General features: G+C 42.1%; 1 protein-coding gene across 1 annotated transcript in view; it reads right to left on the bottom strand.

Annotated features, from left to right (window-relative positions):
* PTPRD (protein tyrosine phosphatase receptor type D) overlaps positions 1–22,710 on the bottom strand; it is a 1,753,725-nt gene that overhangs the window by 1,660,510 nt on the left and 70,505 nt on the right. The window lies entirely within an intron of this gene.

Here is a 22,710-nt window from a genome sequence, read left to right as displayed (position 1 = left end):
AGGATCTGTCAAATTGACTTTAACTTACAGATCTAACCTGTTACTGATGATATTGCCTCCTTCTCATCTTCCCATAGCTCAGTTTGGATTGTTTTCATTGGAAATAACAACAGAGGTCCAAGTTGCTTAGAAGAGTTTCCCTCCAACTATTCTACTCATCCACCTTTGTATATTTGTTGCTTCAGCTGCCAGTTGACAGTGGCATCTAGAAAGCCAATAAACAGAAAGAGGCTTCATTCTCTTTCCTCCTTTATCTTATGTCCCAGATGCTGTTTTGGCAGCATGCAAAGTTCACCTGGGACACCATGGCAAATGCTGTCCAGGGTGCCATCTGGTGATAACATTTTACAGGTAGCCCAAGGTGCTTCCTTGATAATCTCTCTCTTACTCTGCTGTCTTATCCCTCTGTCTACTGTTGAGTCTTTGTCATTACCAAAATAGCACTGGGAGAAGGGTGGATGAGCAGCAAGAAAAAAAAATATGGCTGCTGAGAGCAAAATAATCTTTTTGCTTTCAGATTGAAGATCAGCATTAAAACTGGCCAAAAATAATATTCTGAGCATAGTGAACATGTTTATGATGACATGTCTACAAGTTACCTTCACAAACAGATCTTCAAAAGTTGTTGACATCTGTTCTTTATTTACAGTCTCAGACAGGCAATTCCAGTGCTAGACAGCATTAGGTTGCCATGCATAAGTAGCTGGTGGGCTGAAATTGACTTGGTGGTTTACAAGTTGTATGAACTTGCACATAAAGGTAGGGATGGGAAAGGGGAGAAAAAAGAGACCTAGAAATCTCATGAACCTCTGTATACACTTCCAGCCAATATTCTAGGACACTAAAGCAGTAATCAATAGCATGTCTGGGAAACAGTTAGTGAGATGCAGTTTTACTGGATGACTCTTACATCCTTTGTTAATTGTTTGAGAGCAGGTGTCATTGTTTTTGTTTTGCTTGCCCAGTTCCCCCCACCAATAATTTTTCATCTGTTGATTGTTTGAGAACCGCTCATTCTGAGGATTTGATAGTCATAATTTGAGTTTGATTAGACACGTAGGCTCCTACTGTATGTTTTTGTTTCTTAATTGCCTTTGTTTAACTCTTTGAAAGAGGTTGACAGCACGAAGCAACAATCTGTTGATATTTTCCAGCATTTGTTTACAAGTGACATTTTCTGAAAATGGTTGTTAGTCTACTTGCAGAAAGTTGTAAACAAAATATGCTTTAACAATTGTGTTTGAGGTTTAATTACACTAGTTGAAAGTGTTTATTAGTATCTGTGTTCTATTGTCAGAAGTGTATGTTTATGCAAATAAGAACAATGGCAACTTCTAAAATACTACACTTACATATATGATACCTACAAGTTAAAATAGTTATATATGAAAAATAAGTCTGCCAAAGATATGTAATGCTTAATATTCATTAGCTGTGGATATCTGTTTCAAAAGTGAGTGGGAAACAAAATAAATGATTCTGATTTTTTTTTAAAAAAAAATTGCTTCTACAGTAGGTATAAATGAAAGAAAGTTGAAATTGAGAACCTAATGTAAATGAATTCATTGCACTTTTTCATTTGATTGGCAATGCAAATTCCAGCACTTATAGAATCTTTAACAGTCAGAATTTCTTCTTAAAGCATGGTTGTGGACTCAAAAAAGGAATGTTACCCTTTTTATATGAGACTTGCACTGGAAGACATTATTTGGATACTAGCATGGATTTGGAAGAGTGAAATGCTGCTTTGGATTGCACTGTTAGAGAATGTTCTAAGATTAAACCAGTTCATCTAGTTGCACCACCATCAGTATAAATTGGCTCACTGAAGTATAATTAATCAAGATGGTGTTCAGGGGTTAACATTTTTCGCAATACTTCTGTAAGATGCATTGGGCTGAAATAAAGAGCAATACTTGGGGAAGGAAGATGGGAAATAAAAGTGATAAACGAAATAACAAATGCTCAAGAGATAACATTTGAACCCAGAACTCCCATTCAGACCTTTTTTTTACAGGATAGAATTGTGCTGTAAGGCATTATTTGGGCACTAGCAGTGCAATAAACTTGTTACACTGTACTACTTCACACAGCAAGTTTTCTGGGCATCAGCAGCAGGAATAATGGTCCATATTTCTTAACTTTCCTGAACTGCTTCAAAGTGGTCAAGATGCAAAAGCAACTCTCTTACTTGATGCTCTTCCCAAATTTTTGTTCTCCCTTCCCCCCCTTTTTTTGTGAAACAATTTTTATTTTGCAATATATTGTTATAATACTCTTAAAAATTAATATGAAATTGACACCAATACATTGTATTGTTTTCCCTTCCCTTCCCTTCTCTCCTCTCATCTTTTCAAGACCCCTGCCTGTGTTTTTAATAAAAGAAAAAAACCCAAGGTAATTCTAATCCTAGAATCTTCATATTAAAAAACTTATAACCAACGTAAAAGAAATAGAACCTAAAGAAAAAACCAAACCCTATAAATTCATTATAATCCTTACTCTTATCTTTTAACCCTTATCAAAGAAGATTAAGAAAAAATACAAATCACATAGTGGAAAGAAAAAACCCAAAGAAAATTATCCCTTTGTAATTTTAGTCCATTAGTCCACCGGATTTCAACTGCTGTCAAAAATCACTAAATGTCCCAGTATTTTTCCACATATTTTTGAAATTTCTTCCATTCACTTTTAAATTTCTCCAAATCATAGTCTTTTAAGATTCTTGTGAGTTTGTCCATTTCACTCCAAGACAAAACTTTCAAAATCCAATCCCATTTTTCTAGTATTTTATTTTGCTTCCATAACTGCGCATATAATGTCCTTGCAGCTGAAAGCAGGTACCACACGATCGTTCTGTCATGTTTTGGAAATATTTCCATTTGTAATCCCAACAAAAAATATCTCTTAACATCATAGCCTAAAATTATTGACATTTCTTTCAGAATCATTTGCCAAAATTGTCTTGCCTTTTTCATAAGTCCACCACATATGGTAGAAAGAACCATGTTTTTTGCATTTCCAACATCTATCTGACACTTGGTTATTCATTTTTGCCAATTTCTTAGGTGTCATATACCACCTATATAGCATTTTAAAGCAATTTTCTTTGATATTATAATGTCGATACTCTTCCATAGATACTCCCATGATTCCATCTTTATTTCTTTATTAAAATTAATTGCCCATTTTATCATTTGAGATTTCACTACTTCATCTTCCATAGACCATTTCAATAATAGTTTGTAAATTCTTGAAATCAACTTTCGTTGTCCCCCAACAGCATTTTTTCCAATTCTGTTTGTTCTATTCTTATACCTTCATTTTTGATATCCTATTCTACCAGACTTTTAATTTGTTGCAATTGAAACCAATGATAAGAACATAAGAACATAAGAGAAGCCATGTTGGATCAGGCCAACGGCCCATCAAGTCCAACACTCTGTGTCACACAGTGGCAAAAAATTTTATATACACACATACACTGTGGCTAATAGCCACTGATGGACCTGTGCTCCATATTTTTATCTAAACCCTTCTTGAAGGTGGCTATACTTGTGGCCGCCACCACCTCCTGTGGCAGTGAATTCCACATGTTAATCACCCTTTGGGTGAAGAAGTACTTCCTTTTATCCGTTTTAACCTGTCTGCTCAGCAATTTCATCGAATGCCCACGAGTTCTTGTATTGTGAGAAAGGGAGAAAAGTACTTCTTTCTCTACTTTCTCCATCCCATGCATTATCTTGTAAATGTCTATCATGTCACCCCGCAGTCGACGTTTCTCCAAGCTAAAGAGTCCCAAGCTTTTCAACCTTTCTTCATAGGGAAAGTGCTCCAGCCCTTTAATCATTCTAGTTGCCCTTCTCTGGACTTTCTCCAATGCTATAATATCCTTTTTGAGGTGCGGCGACCAGAACTGCACACAGTACTCCAAATGAGACCGCACCATCGATTTATACAGGGGCATTATGATACTGGCTGATTTGTTTTCAATTCCCTTCCTAATAATTCCCAGCATGGCGTTGGCCTTTTTTATTGCAGACGCACACTGTCTTGACATTTTCAGTGAGTTATCTACCACGACCCCAAGATCTCTCTCTTGGTCAGTCTCTGCCAGTTCAGACCCCATCAACTTGTATTTGTAGCTGGGATTCTTGGCCCCAATGTGCATTACTTTGCACTTGGCCACATTGAACCGCATCTGCCACGTTGACGCCCACTCACCCAGCCTCAACAGATCTCTTTGGAGTTCCTCACAATCCTCTCTGGTTCTCACCACCCTGAACAATTTAGTGTCATCCGCAAACTTGGCCACTTCACTGCTCACTCCCAACTCTAAATCATTTATGAACAAGTTAAAGAGCATGGGACCCAGTACCGAGCCCTGCGGCACCCCACTGCTTACCGTCCTCCACTGCGAAGACTGCGCATTTATACTGACTCTCTGCTGTATACTGTAGTTCTTCAGCCGATTTTAATTCCACTTTTCCTCCATTTATTTTTAATAATTGTTTAAATGTTAACCGCATCTCATCTTCAGTATCTAATGATAGCTTTATTACTTCCGTTGGCACAATCCATAATGGCTTTCTCTCATCTCCATATTTTTTATATTTTGACTAGGTATTTAACAAGTTTCTTCTTATATAGTGATGTGAAAAAAACCATCCATCTTACTTTTCCCATAATACATATAGGCATGCAAACCAAAAACATTTCCATGACCTTCTAGAACCAATAATTTCTTATTTAATAACGTTATCCATTCTATAACCCACACCAAACATACCACATCATGGTACAATTTTAAATTCGGCAATTGAAAACCTCCCTTTTCTTTTGCATCAGTTAAAATTTTCATTTTAATTCTTGGTTTTTTCCCGGCCCATACAAATTCTGAGATCTTTCTTTGCCATTTACTAAATTGTTTATTGTCCTTCACAATTGGAATTGCTTGAAATAGGAACATCATTCTTGGTAGAACATTCATCTTGATTGCAGCAATTCTGCCCAGCATAGACAAGTTCAATTTATTCCATTTAATTAAATCTTCAACAATTTTACTTTTTACAAAGCTTCTCATAATTATTTTTATACAAGTCTATATTTTTCATGCCAATTTCCACACCTAAATATTTTACTTTTGCCGCAACTTCACATTCTGTTAACCTTTGTAATTCTTCCTGTTGGCTTTTTGTCATATTTTTACACAAAATTTTTGATTTTTCTTTATTTACATAGAAACCAGCCAATTCTCCATATTCTTGTATCGTACGAAGCAGCAATGGTGTTACATATATGGGATTTTCATTGATAAACATTACATCATCAGCAAATGCTCTGTACTTGTAAGAAAAACCTTTTAATTTCAGTACCTCTATTTCCTTATCATCTTGTATTTACATAAGCAAAATCTCTAAAGTCATTATAAATATCAATGGAGATAGAGGGCAACCTTGTCTTGTTCCTTTGCTAACTACCATTTTTCCGTCAAATCTGCATTTATACAGAGTCTTGCTTGTTGTTCAGTATATATTGCCTTAACCATTCTTATAAAATCTTCTCCTAATCCCAATTTCTCCATCACTGCAAACATAAAAGTCCCAATTCACATTATCAAAAGCCTTCTCTGCATCTGCAAAGAATAATGCCACTTCTTTTTCAGGATGTTTCTCATAATATTCAACAATATCTATAACAGTTCTAATATTATCTCTGATTTGTCTCCTGGGAAGAAATCCTGCTTGCTCCTCTTTAATAAAATTGTTCAAATGCTGTTTGAGCAGTTCTGCTAGTATCCTAGCATATATTTTATAATCATTATTAAGTAATGAAATTGGTCTATAATTTTTAACATTTGTAGTGTCTCTACCTTCTTTTGGTATCAACGAAATTACTGCTTCCTTCTATGTATTTGGTATTTTCCCATCAATCCTTAAAATGTTCATCAGCTTCTGAAGTTTTGGTACTAATGTCTCTATGAGGACTTTATAAAATTTTGCTGTAAAACCATCTGAACCCGATGCCTTTCCCATTTTCATTGAATTTATTGCAGCTTCAACTTCAATTTTTTTCAATTGGTTCATTTTAAGACCTTTTCCATATTTTCTGTTAAGGGTTTTACTTGACTTTTCTGTAAATATGCATCTATTTTTCTTTTCTCCACCTTTTGACCTTGAAATAACTTAGCATAGTATTTATGAAATTCCCTTTTAATTCCTTCTTGGTCAACAATTTCTTTGCCTCCCGATACAATTTTATTAATAAATTTATTTTCCCTTTTTTTTTTTCAATTGCCAAGCCAAGTATTTTCTAGGCTTATCTGCTCCTTCAAAGGCTTATTTGCTCCTTCTGTTGCAGTCTCTTAAGATTCCATTCTACCTCTTTGTTTAAAAAATGTCTCAGTTGATTCTGCAATATTGTAATCTCCCTTATTATCTTCCCTTTTTCCGGTCTTTTTTTAAAGTTCCTTTTCTTTTTTTCCAATATCTTTTTGAATATCCAGCATTTGTTTCTCTTTGGCTCTCTTATCTTTATTGTTCATTGTAATTAAAATACCTCTCATTACTGCTTTGTACGCATCCCACACGGTTTGGAATTGAATGTCCTCCTTTTCATTTATCTGAAAGAAAGCTTTAGTTTCTTTTTCTAGAGACACCACAATCTCTGTTTTCTGTAGGAAATCTTCATTTATTCTCCATCTCCTAGTCTTTTTCATACTTTTTGCTGACCACATTAATGGACTGTGGTCAGTCTCAACTTTATGAAGAATCTCTATTTTTTTCATCATAAGTCCAAGATCACTTGTAGTCCATAGCATATCAATTCTTGAGAAAGAGTTATGCCTTGCTGAAAAGAAAGTATAATCACGCACTTTAGGATTAAATTTCCTCCATATATCTTCCAAATTTTCTTGTTTCACTAAATCAAAAAATGACTTTGGTAATTTCCCCTCATTATTTCTTTTTATTGATCTATCCAAAGTATTTATAATTGTTCCATTGAAGTCTCCCATTACCATTATTTGTTCATAAGTCACTTGGTCTAATTGTTGCCCAATATTTTTCAAAAAAGAGTCTTTTGCCCCATTTGGGGCATACAGTCCCAATAACAACATTTTTTTATTATTCAACATCACTTCCACAGCTAAATATCTTCCATCATCATCCTTAAAAATCAATTTTGGATCTAATTCTTGTTTAATATAGAACATCACTCCCCTTTTTTTCTCTTTAGCCAATGAAAAAATTTCTTTGCCTAATTGTTTATTCCATAAAAATTTGTAATCCACTTGTTTGATATGTACTTCTTGTAAACAAATTATACTACATTTTTGTTTCTTGCTCCAATAAAATGTAGCCTTTCTTTTTTGCGGTGAATTTAGTCCATTTACATTCCAAGATATTAATTTGTAATACATAGTGATTCTTCTTTTTATTCCGTATCCCCAAAACCCTTATTTTCTTCCAAAAACCTCCTCAGTTCTTGTACATTTGTAATTGTAATCCTCTTTCCTCCATGTTCAAAACTTAGACCTTCTGGCAATATCCATCTGTATCTCACTTCATTCTCCTGCAGCTTGTCAGTCAGTTTTTTGTACAGTCTTGTCATTTAAAACCTTTCTTGGCAACTCTTTCATGAGTCTTACTCTGCTTCCATCCACTTCCAATGTTTTTTTTCAAATTGTTTACTTAAGATCTTTCCCACCATATCTCTTGACATAAATCTTATTACCACATCTCTTGGTAATTTATTTTTCTTGGCAAACAATGAATTGACTCTGTATATATAGTCATAAAGATAATTAGATTCATCAGGGTCCATCTCCAGAAACTCAGCAATGATTCTTATTATATATGTCCTTAAATCAGAACCTTCATCTTCAGGTACTCCAAAGGGATCTGTTGAGGCTGGGTGAGTGGGCGTCAACGTGGCAGATGCGGTTCAATGTGGCCAAGTGCAAAGTAATGCACATTGGGGCCAAGAATCCCAGCTACAAATACAAGTTGATGGGATGTGAATGTCACGGCTGGGGCCGGGTCAGGCAAAGTCCAGAGGCAGTCCGAGGTCTGTAGCCAGTAAGCAGGAGGGTCTGAGGCGCCAAATCCAAATCAGTGTACAAGTATCGCAGGTCCGAGGTCCAGAAGCCGAGGTCAGGGAGTCCAGAAGTCAAAAGCCAAAGTCAGGGAGTCAGGAACCAAAGTCAAGCCGGAGTGGATGCTAGGATGTCAGGGAGATGACTAGTTGCTTCCACAAAGCCTCCTCCCAAAGCCCACAGCTATATAGCCCTCTGCTGGCTGTTGCCCGTTTGGGCTAATTGCTGGCTCAGGGAGGCAGCCAGGATCCTGTCATAACTCAAGCATCCTTGCTCTTAGGAGGGCCAGAATCCTCTCAGAACTCAGGGCTCAGGGAGCGTCTTGCTTGTGAGCGTGCCGCCCTCCTCCGATCCCTGAGGTCCTGCCGGAGGCGGTCACGCACACGAGCCACCCGAGAGGGCGAGGCAGGGGGGCTGGGATCTTCTCCAGCAGGAGGCAGGGGCACTGGTGCAGGTGGCAGGGGCACAGTTTCCTCGTCAGACTCAACTTCCTCTGCAGGGTCCCCAGCACCCATGACACTATCCCCCCCCCAGGGCCCCCCTCCGTCGAGGGACCTGGAAGGTCGGGGTGGTCGTTGTGGAACCGGTGCACCAAGTCCGGGGCATGAAGATTGTCCTCGGGCTCCCAAGACCGGTCTTCTGGGCCATATCCCTCCCAGTCCACCAGGTATTGGAGGCCTCCACGATGGTACCGGGAGTCCAGGATCTGGCGCACCTCATATTCTTCCTCGTCATCCACCAACACCGGTGGTGGCGGCGGTGGGCAAGGAGGCCGAGCTGGGTCAGGGGGTGCAGCTGGAACAAGGAGGGAGCGATGGAACACAGGGTGAATGCGGAGGTGGGGTGGCAACTGGAGCCTGAAGGCGACGGGGTTTATTTGGTCCGTGACGGGGTAGGGTCCAATGAACCGCGCATCCAGCTTGTGAGACCGACCAGGCCGGCGCAGGTAGCGAGTTGAGAGCCACACCTGATCCCCTGGCTGGATTGGGGGGCCTTCCTGCCTCTTCCGGTCCGCAGCCAGTTTATAGGCTTCCTTGGCCCGCTGTAGCTGCTCCCGGAGCAAGTCTTGGCTGGCGCGGAGTTCTTGCAGGTAGGCCTCGACGGCGGGGACATTCGTGGGTGGCAGGATCGCCGGGAAGAACCGAGGGTGGTACCCGTAGGTTGCAGCAAACGGGGTCATTTGGGTGGACGAGTGGACCGCGTTGTTGTATGCAAACTCCGCTAGAGGCAACAGACTGGTCCAGTCGTCCTGCTGGTAGCAGGTGTAACAGCGGAGATATTGCTCTAGCGTGGCATTGGTGCGCTCTGTCTGACCATCAGTCTGTGGGTGGTAGGCTGAGGACAGGTGCACTCGAGTACCCAGGCTGGAATGGAGGGCTTGCCAGAACCGAGAGGAGAACTGGGGGCCCCGGTCTGAGATCAGGTGGGCTGGGAGTCCGTGCAGACGAAAGATGTGTTGCAGGTAGAGCTGGGCTGTCTCCTGAGCTGTGGGAAGTTTCGGACACGGAATGAAGTGGGCCATCTTGGTAAATAGGTCGACGACCACCAAGATGCAAGTCTGACCTTTGGATCGTGGGAGTTCTGTAATGAAGTCCATCGAGATGGTGTCCCAGGGTCCTGAGGGTGCGGGCAAGGGCTGTAACAACCCCGAGGGTTTGGCCGGGACGTCTTTGGCCCGCCGACAGACATCACAGGAGCTGACATAGCGGGCAACATCGGAGCGCACTCGTGGCCACCAGAATTCTCGCGTCAGCAAGTGAGTGGTCTTATGCTGTCCAAAGTGCCCGGCGGGTAACGAGTCATGAGTCAGGCGTAGCACTTCTGCCCGCAAGGGCCCGGGCGGCACATAGAGGCGTTCGCGGTGTAGCAAGAGACCGCCTCGAGTCGTGAACTCGCCTGCTGAGTCGTCTTGGAGTGCCTGGAGGTGTTGCTGGACCCAGGGATCGTTGGCCTGGCTACCACGAATGTCCTCCACGAGTGTGGGTGAAGTGGAGGTGGCTGCAAATACTGAGGGCGGCAGGATGGGAGCAGCGGGCGCGGCCTCAGTTGAAGCAGGGGCGTATTCCGGTTTTCGGGACAGCGCGTCTGCTTTCCGGTTCTGGGTATGGGGGATGTAGGAGATCCGGAAGTCAAAGCGAGAGAAGAATAGGGACCACCGGATCTGGCGCTGGTTGAGACGGCGGGTGGTCTGGAGGTGCTCTAGGTTCCGGTGGTCAGTGAGCACTTGAACAGGGTGGCGAGCCCCTTCGAGGTAGTGCCTCCAAACCTCAAAAGCCGCCTTGATTGCGAGCAACTCCCTCTCCCAGATGGTATAGTTCCTTTCCACAGCCGTGAGCTGGCGCGAGTAATAGGCGCAGGGCTGGAGTGGCTGAGACGGCTCCTCACGCTGGGACAGCACTGCTCCCAGGGCCACGTTGGAGGCATCAGCTTCCACCGTAAAGGGAAGCTGGGGGTCAGGGTATCTCAGGAGTGGCCCGGTGGCAAAATGGGTCTTCAGGGTGGAGAAGGCGTTATCGGCCTCTGGGGACCAGCAGAAGGGTTCTTTGGGGCGGAGTAGTTGAGTCAGGGGTGTTGTCAGGGAGGCATAGGCCGGGATGAATTGCCGATAGTAGTTGGCAAAACCAAGGAATCGCTGCAGGTCTTTGCGATTCTGAGGAGCCTGCCAGGTCAGGACCGCTTCTACTTTTTTCGGGTCCATGAGGATCCCTTGCGGGGACACAATGTGACCGAGGAACTCGACAGAGCGCAGGTCGAAGTCGCACTTCTCCAGCTTGGCGTAGAGGCCATGGGTTCGTAGGCGCTGCAGGACCTGGCGGACGTGCTCGGCGTGCTGGGCAGGATTGCGGGAGTAAATTAGAATGTCATCTAGATATATGATTGCGAAGCGGTCGAGCAGGTCCCGGAATATGTCGTTCATGAACCTCTGGAAGACAGCGGGGGCGTTGGTCAATCCGAAGGGCATCACCAGGTGCTCGTACTGCCCGTACCGGGTCCCAAATGCGGTCTTCCATTCGTCTCCAGGTCGTATGCGCACCAAATTGTACGCTCCACGGAGGTCCAGCTTGGTATAGATTTGGGCCCCCTTTAAGCGATCCAAGAGTTCAGGGATCAGTGGTAGAGGGTACCGGTCGCGGATGGTGATCTTGTTCAGGGCCCGGTAATCATTGCACAGCCGGAGCTCCCCACTTTTCTTCTTCACGAAGAGGACTGGAGCAGACAGGGGAGAGGTTGAGGGTCGGATGAAGCCGCGTTTCAGGTTCTTATCTAGGAAGTCTCGCAGAGCGGCCAACTCAGGCTCCGACATTGGGTACAGACGCCCCACCGGGAGTGGTGCCCCAGGTACCAAGTCAATGGCACAGTCATAGGGCCGGTGAGGGGGAAGCTGATCCGCTCCCGTCTCTTCGAAGACATCGGCGAAATCCGCATACTTCTGAGGGAGCTGAGGACCACCACTCGGGATGCCAGCTGCCAGAGTGGTGGGAGGAGTCAGATGGGGGCATGGGTCTTGGAAACGTAGTTCCTGCTGGGCCCAGTCCACGATGGGGTTGTGCAGCTTCAGCCAGGAAAGGCCCAGAATCAGTGGGAAGCGAGGCATGCGGGCGACATTAAACTGCAGCTGTTCTTGGTGCTGCTGGACGTGGAAGGTGATGGGACAGGTCTCCTGGGTGACAGGCCCAGAACGGAGGAGGCGCCCGTCAATAGCCTCTACCAGCGACGGAGTCTCTTTTGTCTGCACCGGGATCTGGTGCTGTTTTACAAAGGCGGCATCTATAAAACAGTGGGCTGCTCCCGAGTCCAGCATGGCATACACGAACAGCCAGCGTTCGTCAGGCAGACGGAGTTTGACTGGTAGCAGGAACGGGCCCGGGGTATCAGCCCGCTGTTCGGAGGACCCAGCTAGTCGCCCCAGGCTGGGGGGTCCACTTACGCCTGGGGCTGCCCTTTTGGCGGCGGTGGCGGTGAAGGCCCGGGTATCTGATGCTTAGCAGGGCAGCCAGAGGCATAGTGGCCTGCCGTGCCGCAGTAGAGGCACAGATTCTGTGTGCGGCGTCTGGCCTTTTCCTCTGGGGTCAGGCAGGGTCGAGCAGCTCCAAGCCGCATAGGCTCGTCCTCGGCGCTGGTACGAGCTGAGGATGGGCGAGGAGCCAAGTGGCACGGCGCAGGGAGCTGGCGCCCTCTGGTCTTGGCTTGGCGGCGACTTTCCAGGCGGCCATCGATGCGGAGGCAGAGGGTGATAAGTTGTTGAAGCGTGGGTGGTGGCTCCACCCTGGCCAGTTCATCCAGGACCTCCTCTGCCAACCCCTCAGTAAACTGGTCCATCTGGGCAGCCTCATTCCACGCCAAGTCTTGGGCCAGGAGCTTGAATTCGGTGGCATACTGAGCCACCGAGGATTTGCCTTGTTTCAGTGCCCTGATCTTCCGGTTGGCTGTGGCTGCTTGGACTGGGCTAGAGAAAGCAGCAGACAGGTGGGCCTCAAACCCTTGGTAATTAGTTAGTAGGGGAGAGGATGCGAGCAGCAAGGGTGTGGCCCATTTGGCCGCCTGCCCCTTTAACAGACTGATGATGAAACACACCTTTGTCTTGTCATTGAGGAAGTCCCGTGCTCTCAGTTCAAAGTACAGCCGACACTGTGCTAGGAAGGCAGGAAATTCTTCCACGGCACCCCCAAATCTGTCAGGTGGGGAAACTGGGCACTTGGCTGGAGCACTGGCCGCAGGTTGTTGCTGCAAGTGCACTACTGCCTGTGTTAGCTGCTGTACCTGGGCTTGGAGCGCAGCCAGTAGTTCTGTGGTTTCACTTGCTTCAGCATCCATCCTGTGGAGTGGGTGTTTGTCTGGTGGAAGCAATCTGTCACGGCTGGGGCCGGGTCAGGCAAAGTCCAGAGGCAGTCCGAGGTCTGTAGCCAGTAAGCAGGAGGGTCTGAGGCGCCAAATCCAAATCAGTGTACAAGTATCGCAGGTCCGAGGTCCAGAAGCCGAGGTCAGGGAGTCCAGAAGTCAAAAGCCAAAGTCAGGGAGTCAGGAACCAAAGTCAAGCCGGAGTGGATGCTAGGATGTCAGGGAGATGACTAGTTGCTTCCACAAAGCCTCCTCCCAAAGCCCACAGCTATATAGCCCTCTGCTGGCTGTTGCCCGTTTGGGCTAATTGCTGGCTCAGGGAGGCAGCCAGGATCCTGTCATAACTCAAGCATCCTTGCTCTTAGGAGGGCCAGAATCCTCTCAGAACTCAGGGCTCAGGGAGCGTCTTGCTTGTGAGCGTGCCGCCCTCCTCCGATCCCTGAGGTCCTGCCGGAGGCGGTCACGCACACGAGCCACCCGAGAGGGCGAGGCAGGGGGGCTGGGATCTTCTCCAGCAGGAGGCAGGGGCACTGGTGCAGGTGGCAGGGGCACAGTTTCCTCGTCAGACTCAACTTCCTCTGCAGGGTCCCCAGCACCCATGACAGTGAACTGGCAGAGACTGACCAAGAGAGAGATCTTGGGGTCGTGGTAGATAACTCACTGAAAATGTCAAGACAGTGTGCGTCTGCAATAAAAAAGGCCAACGCCATGCTGGGAATTATTAGGAAGGGAATTGAAAACAAATCAGCCAGTATCATAATGCCCCTGTATAAATCGATGGTGCGGTCTCATTTGGAGTACTGTGTGCAGTTCTGGTCGCCGCACCTCAAAAAGGATATTATAGCATTGGAGAAAGTCCAGAGAAGGGCAACTAGAATGATTAAAGGGCTGGAGCACAAGGTTGAAATGGAATCCTTTTTTAAACAGAACATAACACAAGATGTAAAGATGCAAGTAGTTTGGAATAGTGCTAAAGCATACTTCAGGGGCCTTGCAATTAGATATAGTGCCAAGAAAAAGAAAAAAAGAAAGAAAGAACTGAAAATTTTCAAAAACTAATGCTACAAGCTGAAGAAATTGAAAAGAACTTAAAATCGCAACCAACAAGATAGGACTTCCAAAATAAGGCTAAAGAAACACAACACCAATTGCACTTGCTACTCATAGAGGAGACGAAAACTGAGATATGCCAGACAAAACATTTTTGAGCATGCCAATAAGCCTGGAAGGTGGTTGGCCTATAGAATGAGAAAACAGAACACCAAAAGAATAATACTGGTTTTGAAAGATGAGAATAATAAAGAGAAAGTTCAAAAACAGGAGATATGTCAAATCGTGGAACAATTCTATAAAAAGTTATAAGAAGATAAACAAGTTCACAAGACAGATTTAGATTATATTAACCAAAATAATCTTAATAAATTTACAGAAGAACAACAACAAATTTTAAATGAACCAATAACAATAAGGGAACTTGGAGATGTAATGGCATCAAAAGAATGGTAAAGCCCTGGGTCCAGATGGATTGCCTACGGAATTCTACAAAGTTTATGAGGAGTCCTTTCTGTTACCATTTAGTGCTGCATAGATTCAAGACAAAGGCCAAATGCCAGCTTCATGGCAAGAAGCTACAATATCCTTAATCCCAAAAGACGGTGCAGATTTGAAAGATATAAAAAACTATTGTCCAATCTCTCTTTTAAATGTGGATTATAAAATCTTTGCTGCAATACTGGCACAACATTTGGAGAAAGTTCTACAGTCTACAATACATTAAGATCAGGCTGGATTCCTCTCTACAAGATACTTGAAAGATAATGTTAGGACAGTTTGTAATATCTTGGAATATTATGAGATTCACCCAGAGAAACAACTGACACTAATTTAGGGTTTGTAGAATCTTTCGGGATCAAGTGCCGTGTTCTACTGGAGAAAGTTTTCCTTCCAGACATTTCGTTCTCAGCTGCGGAGAACATCCTCATGAGGATGTTCTCCGCAGCTGAGAACGAAACGTCTGGAAGGAAAACTTTGTCCAGTAGAACACGGCACTTGATCCCGAAAGATTCTACAAACCCTAATGATGTTACCAGCCGTGAAAACCTGAAATCTTTGATGACACTAATTTGTTTGGATGCTGAGAAGGCCTTTGATAATATTTGTTGGCAATTTATGTTACAACAACTGAAAGGTATGGAATGCGGTGAAAATTTCTTGAGAGCAGTAGAATCAATATATTCTTTCCAAAGAGCAAGGGTGATGTTGAATGGTGAACTAACAGAAGCTATTAATATCCAAAAGGGTACAAGACAAGGTTGCCCACTGTCACCACTCCTTTTTATTTTTAGCGATATTGAATAACTAGATAAGAGAAGACACAAGTATCAAGACAGCGATGCTAAAGGGTGAACAATACAAAATGAGAGCTTTCGCAGATGATCTAGTTTTTATATTAAAGCAACCAATAGACTCAATAGACAGTCTTATAAACAAGATCACTCAATTTGGTTACTGGGTAGGACTGAAGATCAACTACTGCAAAACAAAATTTTTGACAAAGAATATGACGAAGGAACAAATTCAATCTCTTCAACAAAAATCAGGGTTTTTGTATAAGAAAAGAATCAAATATTTAGGGGTACTTATTTCAAATAAGTGTATTAGTTTAAAAATGGACAATTATGATAAACTACTTAAAGAAATTAAAAAGACCTGGATTATAGCATAAATATGCATGCAGGTACACCTATTCATTTGACGTGTCCCTTTGAAAAATGTCACTCAATGTTGACTGGCTAATAAGAGATAATTCAGTTTTGTTTTCCTAGATGTCTGATTCTGTATATAAACCATACCCTTTCAATTTGGCTCAGCAAATCCATGTCTTTTTCTATTAAAAATATAACTCCTTGAAAAGATTCTGTATATAAACCACACCCTTTCAATTTGGCTCAGCAAATCCATGTCCTTTCCTATTAAAAATATAACTGAATGTAGCTTGCTTGTTTTCTTATCATAAATAATACTGTATATAGCACATGTATGTCCAAGAAATCAGACAAGTTGACAGTGCTCTGTTTCCCTTATTTGGTGTAGTGGTTAAGTGCATGGTCTCTTATTTGGGAGAATGGGGTTGGATTCCCACTAGGGCTGTCAATCAAAAATTTGGTAATATCTGGATCTGGAAATATTTGGCAATACATTTTTTTGCATTCAAGATATTTCCAGATATTTGGTCTTCTGGATAGTAGTATCCGAATATATTCTAATATACTGATATATTCAGATAAATTCGGTATATTCGGCTCCATTATACCTTATGGGCCATTGAAGTCAATGGCACAACATAGGGCATAATGGAAGCCACCTGGAGGGGAGGGGGTTTGGAGAATTGCACCCAAAACTGCAATGGGACTTCCGGGGACTCTCCCCCAAGAAACCCCCAAGTCCCAAAATGTTTGGACCAGGGGGTCCCATTCCAAGCCACCACAGCCTGGCCAAGAGAAAACAGAAGAAGAAATCAGACCCCACACAACCAGGTCAACCAAAGCCTGGCATAATTTTAACAGGCAACTCCAAAAAAACAACAAAAAAATTAACAGGCAATTCCAAAACATTTTAAAGATTCCCAGAAAAGGTTATAAAAATAACACAGATTAAACACTTTCAGCCAGGTCATGCCAGAACCATCCCCCCCACAAGCAACCCAGCCCCGAACAGAAAACCAAACACCCAAAACTAAAGGTTTTCAAAAAGTTAAAAATAAACCTGCTTTTAATCTGAACAGAAATCCTGCCCGCATAAACACACAAAAAATGAGTCATTTTACCAGATGAAGATCCTCCAGTCTAGCCAGAAACACCAGCAGCTAAGGCCAGGCCACAGAGAGCAGAGCACAATGAAGGGCACAGAAGCTCACCCACAGTCTCTCGATGGTAAATTGGCAACACAGCAGCAGCTTTCTTGTTGGAGCACACAACAGCCCTGAGCCATTTGGAAAATGCATGGTTGTGATTGGATCAGGGGCCTCCTCCTCCCCCTCTCCCCAGACAAAGGTGGGAAAATCCCTGAGCACTGCATTTTTCAGATTGCAAAATCTGTGATTGGATCAGGGGCCTCCTTCCCCCTCCCCCTCAGCCAGAGGCGGGAAAAGCCAAGGGAACGGCAGGAAAGGCAATCACAGACTGCCTTTTGCTTTGCCCCATTGCTTTCTATGGACAACAGGGCTTTACCGAAAATTTCTGAATACCTCTGATATTACCTGGAATTCAGTTATTTGGAATTCCAGAAATAGATGCCTATCTGGAATACTCTAATTTCAAATTTTACCAAAAAGGCAGTTTTCAGTAAATCTTTGTTAAATCCTATACCGAATTGACAGCCTTAATTCCCATTCCTCCACTTGCAGCTGCTGGAATGGCCTTGGGTCAGCCATAGCTCTCTTAGGAGTTGTCCTTGAAAGGGCAGCTGCTGTAAGAGCTCTCTCAGTTCCACCCACCTCACAGGGTGCCTGTTGTGTGTGTGTGTGGGGGGGGGAAGGTAGAGGAGATTGTGACCACTCTGAGATTCAGAGTATAAGGCGGGATATAAATCCAATATCATCATCATCTTCTTCTTCTTCTTCTGTTGAATTGAAGTGAATCTGCTCACTGTTTGTTTTACCAAATATTTATTGTCCAACAATGAAAACTTTTTGACCAAAATAAATGCAGATTGACTGTCATATACTTGTATTAAGTTTCTGATTTATAAAACTATGTGTGCAAATTATGTAAAATTAATTGTGTGAGCCAGTTTCAAATAACATACACTGTTATTGATTGTTACTATAAGACAATGCAATGACATGAGATCATTTTATGCAACCAGTTTTAATTTAAAAAATGACAGAAAACAATCTATACTACCTGTATATACTTGGGTTTTTTCCATTCTTTATATAGCATGTATAGTTTTCAAAGTGCTTTGCAATATGTTACTATTGATTTTTGTTTTCATTTGCACCTGATTCTATCCCATCTGCACACACTGAGAATTATTAACTGCAGATAAAAACATAGTTATTTATTTATTTGATTTATATCCCGCCCTCCCCACCGAAGCAGGCTCATGGCTTTAATGTCAACTGGAAAGCCATCAAGGAGATAAATAATCATACTTATCTCACAGGTCCTCTATCTTGTTTACTAAAACTGATATCTATCTATATATTTTTTAAAAAAATTCTTAAGCATATAAATGAGAGTATAGCACTCATGGTCAATTTTAAATACTGTGATGAAACAGAAAAAATAATTAGTCTGCAGGGTAAATGGGACCCAAGTGGTTAGGACTTTATAGATCAAAACCAATGAATTGTGCATTAAAACTGATAAAAACTAGCAGCAGCAATGGTATAGTATATTCCAGCAGCAACAGTATAGTATATTCCAAATGAATCTTCCATTCTGTATGTCCTGCTCAAAACACGGAGTTAGAGTCCAGGGTGACCTAACCCCCCTCCTCTCATGATCTGAGGCTGTGTTCTCTGCTGGGAGAAATTATGCCCTGAAGCAGCCTAGCTTTTCACCGTCATCAGACCCAGGGACCCCAAAGCATGACACAAATATACCAGGTAACTGCTCTATCTAGCTAAATGCTGTTAACTCTACTGAAAATATTTTTCTCCAATATTTTTAAAGGATATTTTCTGCATGCAAAGTCATTCTGCCACTGAACCAGTCCATCACCTAAAGTTCCTGAAAACTACTCATAAACCACATTTAGATTTATTGTGTTGACATTCATCTTCAGTTGGTTCCCTGGTATCTAGCACACTATATAGTCAAACAGAAGGTAAATACTAGGTTGAATTCTCCTTCATTCTCCGAAGTATTTATTATTAGGAATGGGTACAAACTGTATTTTTACAGTTCAGTTCATTGTTTATGGCTGAGCCATGAAACAAACCATGGGCCAATCTGTAAGCCATTTACTCTGCTTTTTGCTTCCCACAAAAAGTTGAAGGCAACAGAAAGCAGGGGTTGCCAAACACCTGAGTGGTTGTGGGGACTGCTATTTAGCTGTTTGGTTTAAATGGCTCTGAGCCACTTAAACCCTGCTTTCTGCTCCCCACAAAAAGCTGCAGGGAATAGAAAACAGGGTTTCCAAACAGCACAGTGGTGGTCTCCACTGTTAAGCTGTTTGGAAAGCTCTGCTTTCTGCTCCCCACAGCTTTTTACAGCTGAGCAGCAAGAAGTTTCCTGCCACTCAGCTATTTGTTATGAAAAGCAGAAAGCTCTTCACCAACTGCCATGAACTGCATAAAAATTTGTAGAAGTCCATGGCAGTTCTTCAGTTCACAAACATTGCTTTATGAACCATAAACCAGCCAAAATTTGTGATGAACTTTGGTTCATCAGATGGTTTGTGCCCATTCCTAATGAAGATAGAAGTCACAAACAAAGAATTCAGAGCCAATGATGGTGTACATGCATTAATAAAAACATAAACATTTATATCCCACCTTCTTTTAATGACTCAAAATATATGAAGGGCCAAATTAGATATGTTTGACATCAGTTGGCTTACTGATTGCAACAAGTAGAGCCTAGCAGTGGGTCATACAGCCCCCCCACAGCCATTTTAGCTCAAGAAAAGACCACAAGAGGCTGAAGCCCCTCTGCCATGCTTCTAAGCCAAATCAAGCCCTAGTTTGTTTAGAAATGCTATTTCCCTCTATATATCACTATAAATCAGATCAGGGAAACTCTGACCTGCCTAATGTCAAATGTACTGTCTAATTTGATCCCAACTTAAAACTTGTCTCCAGAATTCAATACTAAACCTGCTATATTTTGAGTAGGAACAATTTAAAGAAACTAATATCAAACAGATTTGTTCAACGACCAGATCCAATTGACAAAAACATCAGCAGGGTTTTTTTTTTATTTAATAGATTTTATTTTATTGAATCTAATCCAGTACAAAGGGAACATAGACAACATAGGTAAATAAATATGTTATAAATCTAATCTAATATAATTATGTTATAAATCTAACATGATAAATCTAATATAATATAAATCTAACATACAAGAATTCAATTTAGATCATTGGAGGCATATAACAAACAATTTACAAAAACAATATATAATATGCTAGGTATTAAGAATTAAGAAATAGCCTACAATTCATTCAATCAGGCAAAAAAGAAATATTCCCAAAGAATTCAAAAACCGGGGTCCAAAGCAAATTATAATCTATAGTCAAATCAGTATCATTTTTGAAGAAAGGGTTATCCATTGTCTTACCCATTACATACTGGTTCCATAACTTATCATATCACATTTCAATCATGGGAGTATGTGGGGGTTTTCCAAATTTTAGCAATCATCGTATGAGCTATCGCAACATTGTCAAGATTAAAGATTTCTGATCTTTACTCACCAGTTTATCAGGCCAGATATCAAATAAGAGAAGTTTAAAATCCACTGGAATGGTTAGATCTAAGTTTTATTTGCTCTACCGCTGCCAGTCTGAGAAGACAATACTGACTTTGATGGACTGAGAGTCTGATTCAGTAGAAGGCAGCTTCATATGTTCATATGTACCGCTTTATTCCAAAAGTTTGACACAGTTGGACATTCCCACCATATATGATACAGGGAAACATTATCAGGTATTCAAGTATTCAAGTTAAGCTCCTTCTTCAGTTTCTTCACAATCCTTCTTCCTTTAAAGGTGACTTTTACAACATAAAAATCATTTAGACCATGTTTGCCTTCTGAAGGTCAAACTTTTTATCATGGTTCTTCAGTAGACAAATAAAAAAAATGCCCCACCAAATGATTTATGTTTGAACACAGTTTGAGACATCAACTTAGAAATGTAACCTTGGAAAGGTTCACAAACAACTTTGACTCAGGGGTATCCTTAACAGTTAGAATCACAACTTGCACTGTGTACATCATAAAAAGTCTGCTACATCAGTTTTAGCTTATGACATAGTAAAAGAGTAGGAAACAATGCTTTCGGGTTTCATGCCTTAACTACAGACAGGTTTTCATTTTTCTTTGGTGAGAATATTCCAACAGCAGAAGTATGTTTGCATTAATAACTGAAAACAGAATTAAGTATAGATGGATTATAGGAGAGTAATGCATGTGATTTGTGGTCATCTTGTAAAAATGAAAGTGACAGACTATCAAGAGTTAATACCTAATGGCATTTGAGAACCTTTGAGTGACAGGCTGTTTAAATGGAATTCTGTGGAGAACATCTGTTAAGCAATGACAGTTGGGAACTGACAGTTGAAGAAGAGACTGTTTAGCATTGTCCAAGGACTGGGAAGGTGGCAAAGAAGAAGTGGGTAGATCAACAAGGATTTTAATTCAAGCCAAATAGGGAAATTGCTTTTAGTTAAGAGAAGTAATCCCTGTCCAGTGAGAAGGGAGATATCTGTTTAAAGAGGAGTGATCCCTGGTCTGTGTGTATAGAAGGATTCTGGAACACAGTTGTACATTCCTGCCTTCTAAAGATGAAGTGTTGGTGAAACTCAGAAGGCTTGCAAGTTAAAGAAGAAACTGAAAAGAAAGCCTGTGTCATCAAAGTTTCAAAGACCTTGAGGAAAAGTAAAAATACCAACGCCTAACTGATGACAAAGTCTTCCTGCATTACTAACTCGACTACCATTGGCTGCTAGCAGCACAGACATGGGGAAGCTTGAGTGATAAAATAAATGCTGTATGATGGCTGGGATGCTTTTCTGCCACACCAGACTTGCTAACTTTGGAGTTCAGGTTTATTTGGGACATTCTATGATGCTTTTTTTTTAATCTGTCTAAGCTGTGAACCAGTCAATTGTTGTGGCTGTATATCACTTACAACCCACTGTATATATACCATATATTGGAAGCAGTTTTCTATTGTATGTATATTGGGTAAGAATGATAATGCAGACAATATATAATTTTCAGGCATTTATTTCTATGCTATACGGTTGGCTTTTTTTGGTTTGCTAGTTATAGACAACTGTAGTTTCTATTTTTGCTATTAAAGATTACATTTGCAGCAAATACTCTTTCCCTCTTCCCAAGTTTTTCATTCTGCACAAACATTACCTGCCAATCACATGCCTATAAGATTCACACAGAGTCCAAGACTTCAATGCAGTTTATGGAAGAGCTAACTCAACTTACAGCAGTTTCCTACTGATGCAATGGATATATAGGTCAGTTATGTTAAATGTATTTTACTGAACAGAGTGTTAAACTCAGAACCCCCATGTTCTGTAATCAAGGTTTAAGCCGATTCCATAGTGAGTAAATCAATGAGTCCTTCAGTCAGCAGGATAATGTCATCCCTTGTTCCAGTAGTAGGGATAGGAATGAACTGCAAAAATCTGGTTCAATTTGTGGTTCATGGAAAACCCACAAAACAAATCATGAAACAAAACATGATGGTTCACTCTCTGACAAATCAGCAAACTTTATAAAGTTGGGCCCAGCAAACCCAGCAAATCTTACAAAGCCAGGCTCAGCAGGAAGTGGGATGGCTATAGGGGTTGTCCAAACCATGTGGTCCTCAGGCTAGAAAGGCCTCCCCCCTGCCAGTGCCAGCTTCTCCACCCCAGCCCTGGGATGGGTCTGGCCACTGTACTGACACTGTAGACTTTGACCACAGCTCTGCTGCTCCTGCACGGTTTGCACAACCATTTCCTCTGCCTTGCTGCTTTAGCTACAAAAAGTCCAAACCAACAAGAGGAAGCTGTGAAAATCCTCCAAACTTTTTCCTTCTTG

This window comes from Heteronotia binoei, chromosome 4, assembly GCF_032191835.1.
Source record: "Heteronotia binoei isolate CCM8104 ecotype False Entrance Well chromosome 4, APGP_CSIRO_Hbin_v1, whole genome shotgun sequence".
Lineage (NCBI taxonomy): Eukaryota > Metazoa > Chordata > Lepidosauria > Squamata > Gekkonidae > Heteronotia > Heteronotia binoei.
Note: the sequence above shows the minus strand (reverse complement) of the source record. Positions and strands in the feature narration are given on the sequence as shown.